At 34.0% G+C, this 9615-nt stretch overlaps 1 long non-coding RNA gene across 1 annotated transcript; it reads left to right on the top strand.

Annotated features, from left to right (window-relative positions):
- Positions 1-4821: 4821 nt before the first annotated feature.
- LOC104897007 (uncharacterized) lies at positions 4822-9599 on the top strand. The gene is made up of 6 exons (XR_007275767.2): positions 4822-4946; positions 5032-5141; positions 5961-7639; positions 7719-7774; positions 8699-8778; positions 9335-9599. It is a non-coding gene; the product is annotated as an uncharacterized LOC104897007 (long non-coding RNA).
- Positions 9600-9615: the final 16 nt, after the last annotated feature.

Here is a 9615-nt window from a genome sequence, read left to right as displayed (position 1 = left end):
TCCCAACTTCCAATGTTTTGCTTTGAGTGTCTCAAAATATTATTCTCATTTCTATTGTTTCTAAACTACTCCCTCCGTTTCATATTAATCTATACACTTTGACATTTTACACTATTCACGAATTGCACTTTGACCCTCGTTTGTGATTAATACGTGAATAAAAACATAGTCATGTGAGATCTTGTTAGATTCGCCTTAGTATGTATTTTATTAATATGTACTTTTTATAATTTTTACAATTACAAAACTAAAGATATATGTCCTTAAAGTTTTACATTGGCATGCGTGAAAAGTGTAAGTGTGTAGATTAAAATGAAACGGAGGGAGTAGTTTTTAACCCATGCAAAAATTGCACAGGAGCCATATTTATATGTGATATTATAAATTATTTGTGACAAAAAGAGACATGTTATTAATGTCTTCAACATTTTTGTTTAGTGAGATTGATCAAATTGAATTGACAACACATTATGAAAAAAAAAAAACAATTACACTTTATCTAAATTGATACATAAAAAAAATAAGGTCAATCACAACTCAATACACAATTCAAACATTTTGAAAAACTTCCTTATAAACCACACTGGTTGTAACAGATGAGTTGCCACGATCTTTATTATATATTAAGATTTTCAAACACGGTTTGCTTGTAACTAGTGATTGCCACTGGTGCGGGCTGAGCGGGCCGGACCGTGGGCCGTAGCGGGCTGGGCTGAGATTTCACGGCCAAGGACCGGACCGTGAAATTCATGGGTTGGATGGGCTGGTCCGCGGGCTGAAAAGTCTTGGCCCACACCAGTCTGTTACCGATTTTCACGGTTCGAGAAGCGTTTCTGATGGTTCGTGGGTCTGGTGGGCTGGACCGAGCTGGTGGGCCGGCATGAGATATTTGTTTTCAAAATTATTTAATCATTGAAATTATTCATTATTGTTATATAAAATCTTTAAAATGAATAAAAATATATACAATTATTAAAATTAATGAATAATTTATTATTTTAAAATTGATTGAATTATAATATATGCAATTTGATTAAAATATATACAATTTGATTAAAATATACACAATTTGGTTCAATAATAACTTGGACTGGGCTGGTCTGGTTCATGGGTTGGGTTGGACCGGTTTCGTGGTCCGGGCTGGGCGGTTTTAGTAGCGGGCTTTAGTGGGCTGGGCTCAAGAAATATGGCCCACGACCCACCCACCAAGTTCACGGTTCGAGCTGGGCTAGACCGGGCTTTTTGCGAGCCCGGCCCACACGGCCCACGAGGTGGGCTGGGTTGGAGGGGCTGGATTTGTCCGCACTATTGGCCATCTCTCCTTGTAACTCTTCAAACAACGTCATGCAATAGTACGTGTCTGAATACATAACCCATGCTTAAGAAATGGGTAACTTTCTGCCGTAATACGGTCAATTTACTTATACAAAGCTGACTTGTTTAACGTTAAAAGTTGTCTTTTATATAAAAGTGACCCATTTAAAACTAAAAAGTGACCCATTTGGACTTGAAAGTAACTTGTTTTGACCAAAAGTAAAATAGTTCGATATAACCTTATTGTAGACTAAATGCACATAAGAGTAATTGCATATAAAACCTACTAATCCTAATACTTTTATCATCCACCACTTCGTTATATATACACCCTCGTTCCGATATTTTTTTTCCCCTCTTCTTCTTCCTCTTCCTCTATCTCTTTTCTCATTCTCTATCTTTCCCTTGAAAATTGTCAAAGCAACATGAGTAACGTAGAAGTTATAAGTTTTTATTATTATGTTCTAATGAACTTATTCTCATAAATTTTCTAAGTTGTAGTACGTACCTATGTTCGATTTTGAAATATTAAGTTAGTGTTAAACTACTAATTAAAATTGCAAAAAAAGAAGACCTCCTCGTTGTGGAAAGTCTATGGATGTCATGCCAAAGGTGCATGATGTGATAATATATCCCGTTAGCAAGTGCGCTAATTTCCTGGAGAAAAATCAATTGAGTACTTATGGTTGCATCCACATTATGATCGATCTTGGTAATGCCAAAAACCCCACCCATGGTTCTGTAGAAGTGATGATTTAGAAGTTAAAAACGGAAAAGATAAATTCATATTACTTTAGAAAGATAATTCCAAAAAAAAAATTTTTATCTATATAAGCATATCCACCTACAACTTTCGTAAAGCCTAAAAGGTTTAATTTGTGAATAGGAAATCAGCTATGAGGGTTTCATATACTCTAAGATTTAATTTCTTTTTTTGAAGTGGGGTTTCAAATATTCAGCTAATAGGATAATACATCTGCTATTGGCATGTTCTATATTTTTTGATCATATATGATGGTATTTTAAATATTAAAGGGAGATAAAGTCATCCATATGCCCACCCATCACCGTGGCAAGTACAAAATAAAAACCATCCCTTTTCCACTACCCACTTCTATATCAGTACCTTCTGATACCCAACCCACCACCTATCTTGTCCTCCAAAAGATTCACTTTACATGCCAAAACATCCACCCATTTATGTTAATTAATTTTAAGTAAAAGTAACTATATATGTGTACTCCATCACTTTTGAGCAGCGTATATAATGTAGAAGTGTTATTAAAAAATTATACGGGCCATATAAATTATCATAAATTATAAAGTAGAACCTAGCACATGCAATTGCAGATTATCTATTTAGCAAGTAATTTTTATTATAAGATAATATTATAAATATAGATGATATGTTGTTTAACACAATTTTTTTTTACAATAATGATAATTATACATTAAATTCATTTCAAATATATCATTTTATACTTCCTCCGTTTCTTTTAACTTGCAACGGTTTTACTTTTACACTATTCATAAACTCTAATTAGTTTATCTTTGGTGATTTATAGTTAACGAAAAACATATTCATGTGTAATTTTGTTATGCTATGATTTGGTAAGCTCAAACATCTAATTGCATTCAAGAACTTTGGCAAGTAGCTTTCGTGCATTCCCAAGTTGCCTTCTTCTTTAGAAATTGATTTTGAACTCATATAGACTTTTATTCTCCCCTAATTCAAATCCGCGTAATTTGCAAGAAAAATTTTCTATTTCATAAATTTAAGATTTAAGATTTTTTTTTTATAATCATGATCTAGCTTGTGATTTGATGTTTTTAATTGTATATTAAATATATATTAAAATTGGCTTATGACCCATGTGTTGAGTGGATTTAGTTAATGCCATGGTGGATCAATGAACCACAATTTCTTTTAAAAAAGTTGATTAAAAAGTACGGATAAAGTACTTCACAAAATCAGAATTTTACATTATCCACTTTGAACTATAAATTTTTGTTTATTTAATTAAAGGGAGGTGAAACTCTTTTAATCTATTAACAATTTGGATAACATTAATCAAATAAACTCCTTTTCTTTTAGTTTGAAATTGAAGTATGGATTATGATAACATTAGTTAGGTTTCAACTTTTCATATTTATTAACTTTAATGAACTTGTAATGAGCCTTCAGTTTTAGACTACACTCATGACAATAATCAAAATATACAACAAATTTAATTATATTGTGCCTTACAAATTCACCCTACTTGGATGACTAAAATAACAAATCTAAAATATTACTTCTATGTCATTATTGATAGGGTGAACAATATATAATCTCATGAATAAAGTTTGATGAAAATTAAAGAATTATCTCAATGCTATATGTTTTCCATCATCTTTGTAAAAGCCTTTTTTGTTCGCCATTAAATAAGGCTAAAAGTCTGGGTAAAATGCGGCTTATTAATACCCGTAATTTATGGTATCTATATATATATAAGGCCAAAAATCCAGCGAAAAGTATAAGGATATATAAAAATGGATTTTGATTTTTAATTAAAGAATGCATATTTTTTAAGAATCCAAAATCAATTATCTGCCACACATAAAAGAGATGCATTAGTAGTAGCATAATACATGAAGTATATTGGATTAATTAGCGAATTGAATTATGGATAAATCCATAAATCATGGCATATTTTTAGGGGTTGTGATTTGGGATGCAAAAATCAACTCTAGTTATTGAATTTCAGCGACTGCCATGATTGAAGGAAATGGTAAAAAAAAAAAACTTACCGAATTTGGGAGATTTTAATTGACTGATCATCTTATTGAATGGAAAAGTCAAAAAAGGAATGTATGTCACACTTTTGGATTGAAGGGAAGAATGACACATCAGCATGCATGTTCAACCATCATACGACACATGACATTCAAAATTTTGGAGGAATTGATTAAAGATGACAAATGGCGTTGATAGCCTAAATTGATTACAACTAAGCTTATTTTTCTAGGTTTATATAGATATATAGATTAAAACATCACTTTTTACCCATTCTCTCCATCTTTTCACATGAGTTTTTGATACTTTCGTTTAATGTTTCTTCAATGTCATTGGTTGGGTATAATAAAAGCCTTTTTACTCTTTTCACATGCCCATCCGTTTAATGTTCTCATTCTTTTTCATTTTCTATGACAATACTTCCAAAAACAACAACAACTCCCTGTACAAGTACATCATAATTATTGTTTCTTTAATTTCCGTGTCCAAAATGAACACTACTAGAGAACCCTTACCTTCTGGACGCTTTATGCTCGACGCCTCGGTATAAGTGTTGAGCGGACCAAATTGATTCCGCAGTATCTCGACGCTTAAAAGCGTCGAGAATCTTGCCTACGCTTTTAAGCATCCTCATTACACGTGTAGGGCACGTGAATTTATTAGATAGTATCCCGTGCTTAAAATTTTAGAGCAATTTAAATGATAATTAAAAATAAAAAATTCCCCCCACTTTTCCTCACAAACTGCACACAATACTGTAGCTCTAACACTGCGCTGGTAGTTAACGAAAAACCCTATAATCATCTTCTTCCCAATTCGCTCATCAATTGCTCGCCATAACCGTCTTCTTCATCAGGTATGCCTTCTTCTCCATTTTTTTCGTTCCAATTCTTCGAATTTCTCAATTCGCTCATCAATTGCTCTTTTTTTTTCGTTCCAAGTCTTCGAATTTCGCTCACAAATTGCAAAGCGGCGAGAATGTGAGTTGTACAACGGAATTCTCTGAAATTTCAATAAAATTGTTCTTGTTTGCCATCGTCTTCTTCATCAGGTATGTGTGCCTTCTGTAATTTGTCTCCAATTATTGTTTTTTGATGAATTTTGTAAATATCAATCTGGTTTTTTTGAATTACAATAGGTGTTTGTTATATTTTAGGTTTTATTAATCCCAAGTGGCGATACTTTGCACATATAATCTATGGGATAAAGATATTTGTTACTATCAACAGTATACTAACTCTATTGGTCGCTTAAGTTTCAGTTTTCACAGTATAGAGTACAAAATTGTCAAAGCAATATTGAGCACATTAACATATTCTAGAGTGTTATGATTTCATGCACATGCCACACTCTTAATAGTTTGAACTATCAACCCCCTGAGCTGGATTTAGGATTTAAGGGTGAAGCTACATATTGTGGCTGAGGGTCTTGACTCTTGAGATGCTTAGAGATGTGTACCTTCACCCTTAACTTGTTGACACTACTGTGGAATATACTTCCGAGTTCCCCCCACTTTTGAACCGTGAGGTTTCTTAAACATCAATGAATAAATAAGAATTGGTTAAAGAAAAGAAAAACTGAGGAAAGAGCAATGCATTTTTTTGTAAGGGGAGGGGGAGGGGGGAAGCAATGAAAATTGGACAGAAATTGGGTGTGCCACTCAAACACGAGGCTTACATACAAGCCCCGAACATCAAAGAAGCTTCAAGCATAGCGCACGAGCAATAAGTTGAAGATGAAAACCTATGAACTTTGTTTATGTTGAGTGAGCTAATCATGTTGAGACTGGGGTACATGATCTTGCTAAGCGTTTTTGCAAATATGAATGTACTGGTCTGATTTTCATGTGATTGTAACTCGGCTATGACAGGGTGAAGAGTTGACTTTTGACTATAATTATGTACGGGTATTTGGTGCTGCTGCAAAGAAATGTCATTGTGGCTCTCGTAAGTGTCGGGGCTATATAGGAGGTGATCCACTCAATGCAAAAGGAATTGTTCAAGGAGACTCAGATGAAGAATTTCCAGAACCTGTAATGGTTAATGAAAATGGTGAAATTGACCATAGCCTGGAGGAGAGGATGGCTAAATCCAGTTCTCAGGATGTTGAACGGGGTTTAACTGGAGATAACATAAATGAGGAGAATTCTGATATCATTGTTGAAGCTGATAATTTAATAAATAAATTAGAGTCTTCAATTGATGACGTTGAGCTATCACTTACTGTGCTAGAAAGAGTCACAATTGATGAAGTTCATGAATCTATAGATAGTTCGACAGGCTTATAGTCTAAAATTTTTTGAAATCAATCTATATCTGCTATACAAAACCATACACTCAAAACAGAACATTCGATGAGCCAGGGCCGTCTCAAAGAAAATGAGGCCCCTGTGCGAACAATATAACTGGGGCCCTTATTCCTTAACCCTCCAATAATGTATAAAGATAGATCATTCTCCATTTTTTATTTAACCGTAGCCCAATAGTTATACATGAAATTCTCACATGAACACTATGAAAATTTGATTAATATACTAGAACAGTCAAACCGCTAACATCAAACACAAGCATTATATGTATAGATGATAAATCTGAAAATTAGTTCACAGGGTAATATCAATAAATTGTATTCTTAACAACAAAAATTTCTATTGTTTCAATTGATGGACTAACAATCAAATTAATAATTTGAGCATGTAGAAAACCCTTACAGAATCAATCAAAAACCAAACCACATAATAGACTTGTAGTAGCAATTTAAATGAAATTAACAAGAAATAGAAAAAAAGCATGGAATGGTAGAACAATTAACAAGTAGTAGCACCTTGAAACGAATGGCTGATGGAGTTGATCTGGGATGGGCGACAAGGCTATGTGGTGAAGGCAATAGCTATTCTAAAGAGAGTGAGGTAGAAGGAGACCAAGAGATATGAGAGAGAAAGAAATTAAAATTACCAATTAAACCTAATTTTAAATATGTCAGCTTGAAGCTATGGTGGAGTCATTAATGGAGTTTTGAAGAAAGAGCCATTAATGAAATTTTGGAGGATTGGAAAAGACGCAGTTCTTAATGGGTTTTGGAGGAGCAATTAATGCCTGAATACTGAAGGAGTGAAGCCGTAAAGGTTGCCGCGTGAAGTAAGATTTTTTTAAAATAAATTTTGGGCGGTCAACACAACAATTGGGCCCTTATATTTTTTGGGGCCTTGTGCAGTTGATCACCCTACACAGGGCCTTAGCCGGGCCTGCGATGAGCACAACAACATCTTCCCCGAAATCAGATATACTGCCTGTAGAAAACACAATGCAAAAGTCTCTCACTGGTTCCATTGATTCAAGTGGTAGGGTAACTGAGGTTTATGCTGCGTGTGAACTATGCAAGACCGCGTCCCGGAACAAAAATTTCTCGCCCACCTAACTCTGTTAAGAACCGGAAATCTAGCGGCAGTTCAGCAACTGTTGGGAAGGCTGTTCTAATTACCTCAAAATCTAAGATGTCATCCTACAAGCCAAATACTAGAGGGTTCTGCTAATGGTCATCGTGAAGCAGGTAGATGTTTTTAGCCTTTTGAGATTAAGCATATGAATAATTTTATTCACCTATGTTACACATGACCTAAATGATGCAGTTGAGGAGAAACTCAATGAATTACTTGATTCTGATGGTGGTATCTGCAAAAAGAAGGTACGGGATTTCTGAATTTGGTTGAATTCTCCTTGTTTTCTCCTAAACAAGCCTAATAGTCCGAATGACAAAAAAAGGGATAAAAAATCTGTTTGGGATTAAGAGATGGATGTATGTCTTTTGCTGCTCTTCATATGAACCCCTTGCTTACCTTAAATTATATAAATTTATGTTCTTATCACCTCCTTGCTAGACTGAGTGTCTTGACTCTTGTGTTCATCATCACTTCACTTTTACTTGTGTTGTGACATAAGTTTTTCAGACAAGGATTTTAATGCTTGTCTCTCATACCTTTGATGGCGTTTTTCTCCTTGGAAGTGAGGTAGGAATGAAGTTAGGAGTGTTTCGATTTCGAACATGGGGCTCAACACTTTCAAACAGAACAAACAGTGATTGTTCAAATTTTCAGATTGCTCGATGAATTAACGACATAATCCTGTAAAGTGTTTGTTTCTTATTAGTTATATCTGGCTATTTTATCTGTTTTTACTTCTAGTCAGCACAGTTGCTTTGGTGTATATGTTGTTATCATTGTTAAATTTTCTTATTCTTGTTTTGATTGTATTTTTTTTATTCAGTTATCGCGGACTCCTCAATAAATTATAGGTGACCTGAATAGAACAGGTCACTTGTATAAAACGTTGGTCATGGTTTAAAGATATGTTGGAGGCTAATAGGAGTCCGTTATGTGCTTGAGACACTAAGCCCTGTATTAGATCTTGAGGACGTCATGTCATTAAAGTGTGTCATATATATACTCTTGGATGTCCCACTCACTTCTGCTCCCTTTCTTTTGTTTTTTGATTGAGATATGTAGGAGGTCATTTTTACTCCATCCTGATCTGTTACCTGCTTAGACCTTTTTTTTTTCCTTCTTTCTTTCTTTTTGCGCAACACTTAACTTATCTACCTTTAATGTTGCAGGATGCCTCTAAAGGCTACTTGAAACTTTTGCTTCTAACTGCAGCTTCTGGTGATAGTGGCAATGGCGGAGCAATTCAGAGGTTAGATTTGGTTATAGTTCCACTTACTTGCTACATTAGTATTAATAATGTCAGTAATACTAGCTTATTAATTCACATCTGAATCAGTGTCCACCTATATGCAACCCTTAAGTTGCTTTTCTTCCTACTAGATTTGGATGCATGGAAACTTTTGGTTTTAAGTTTATTGCCTTTTGGCATACAAACACATGGACATGTGTATGCTCCTGATGCATGAGCAAAAAGTAAAAAAATGCATTGTATATAATTTTTTGCCCTGTTTTAAACACATCTGATGATAAACATGCTTGCGCAAGGAGGTGATTTTGGCCATTGCACAGTTCATAATGGTATTTTATTTTACACCTTTAATTTACTTCTAGAATAAGTTTCAGAGGGATTCTCAGTCTCAATTTAGGATGATGAAATAAGTAACAACTTGGTGTGCATGTTGCTCATCTTCTGTAATTTGTAGAAAAATTTGCTTAATTGCACTTATCTTGCTTCATATATTGATTTCTTGGGATATATTACATGTGCTAATTATAATTTTGGTCTTATTTTTCATCTTTTCAAGGTACTCGAAAATAATAATAAAGGTCCAACAGATCAAGAACAGGAAGACACTACTTGAAGCTTCAAACTGGATACCACCATTGTTTTGCTAGATCTTAGTATTATTTAGCTTTGTAAGGCTACAACTACATCTTTATTGTGTTTTAATTTTGTGGTATTTTTAGAAACATATTAGTTATGAAGTATTATATATTGATGAACGTATGTAGGGATTTTAATTGTACGAACTACGTTTATGATTTATGATAATAATATATACATTGTTCAAAGTATTTTTATGTA

This window comes from Beta vulgaris, chromosome 6 (assembly GCF_026745355.1).
Source record: "Beta vulgaris subsp. vulgaris cultivar EL10 chromosome 6, EL10.2, whole genome shotgun sequence".
NCBI classification, from domain to species: domain Eukaryota; kingdom Viridiplantae; phylum Streptophyta; class Magnoliopsida; order Caryophyllales; family Amaranthaceae; genus Beta; species Beta vulgaris.
The sequence above is the reverse complement of the archived record's forward strand: the minus strand, read 5'-3'. Positions and strand labels throughout refer to the sequence as shown.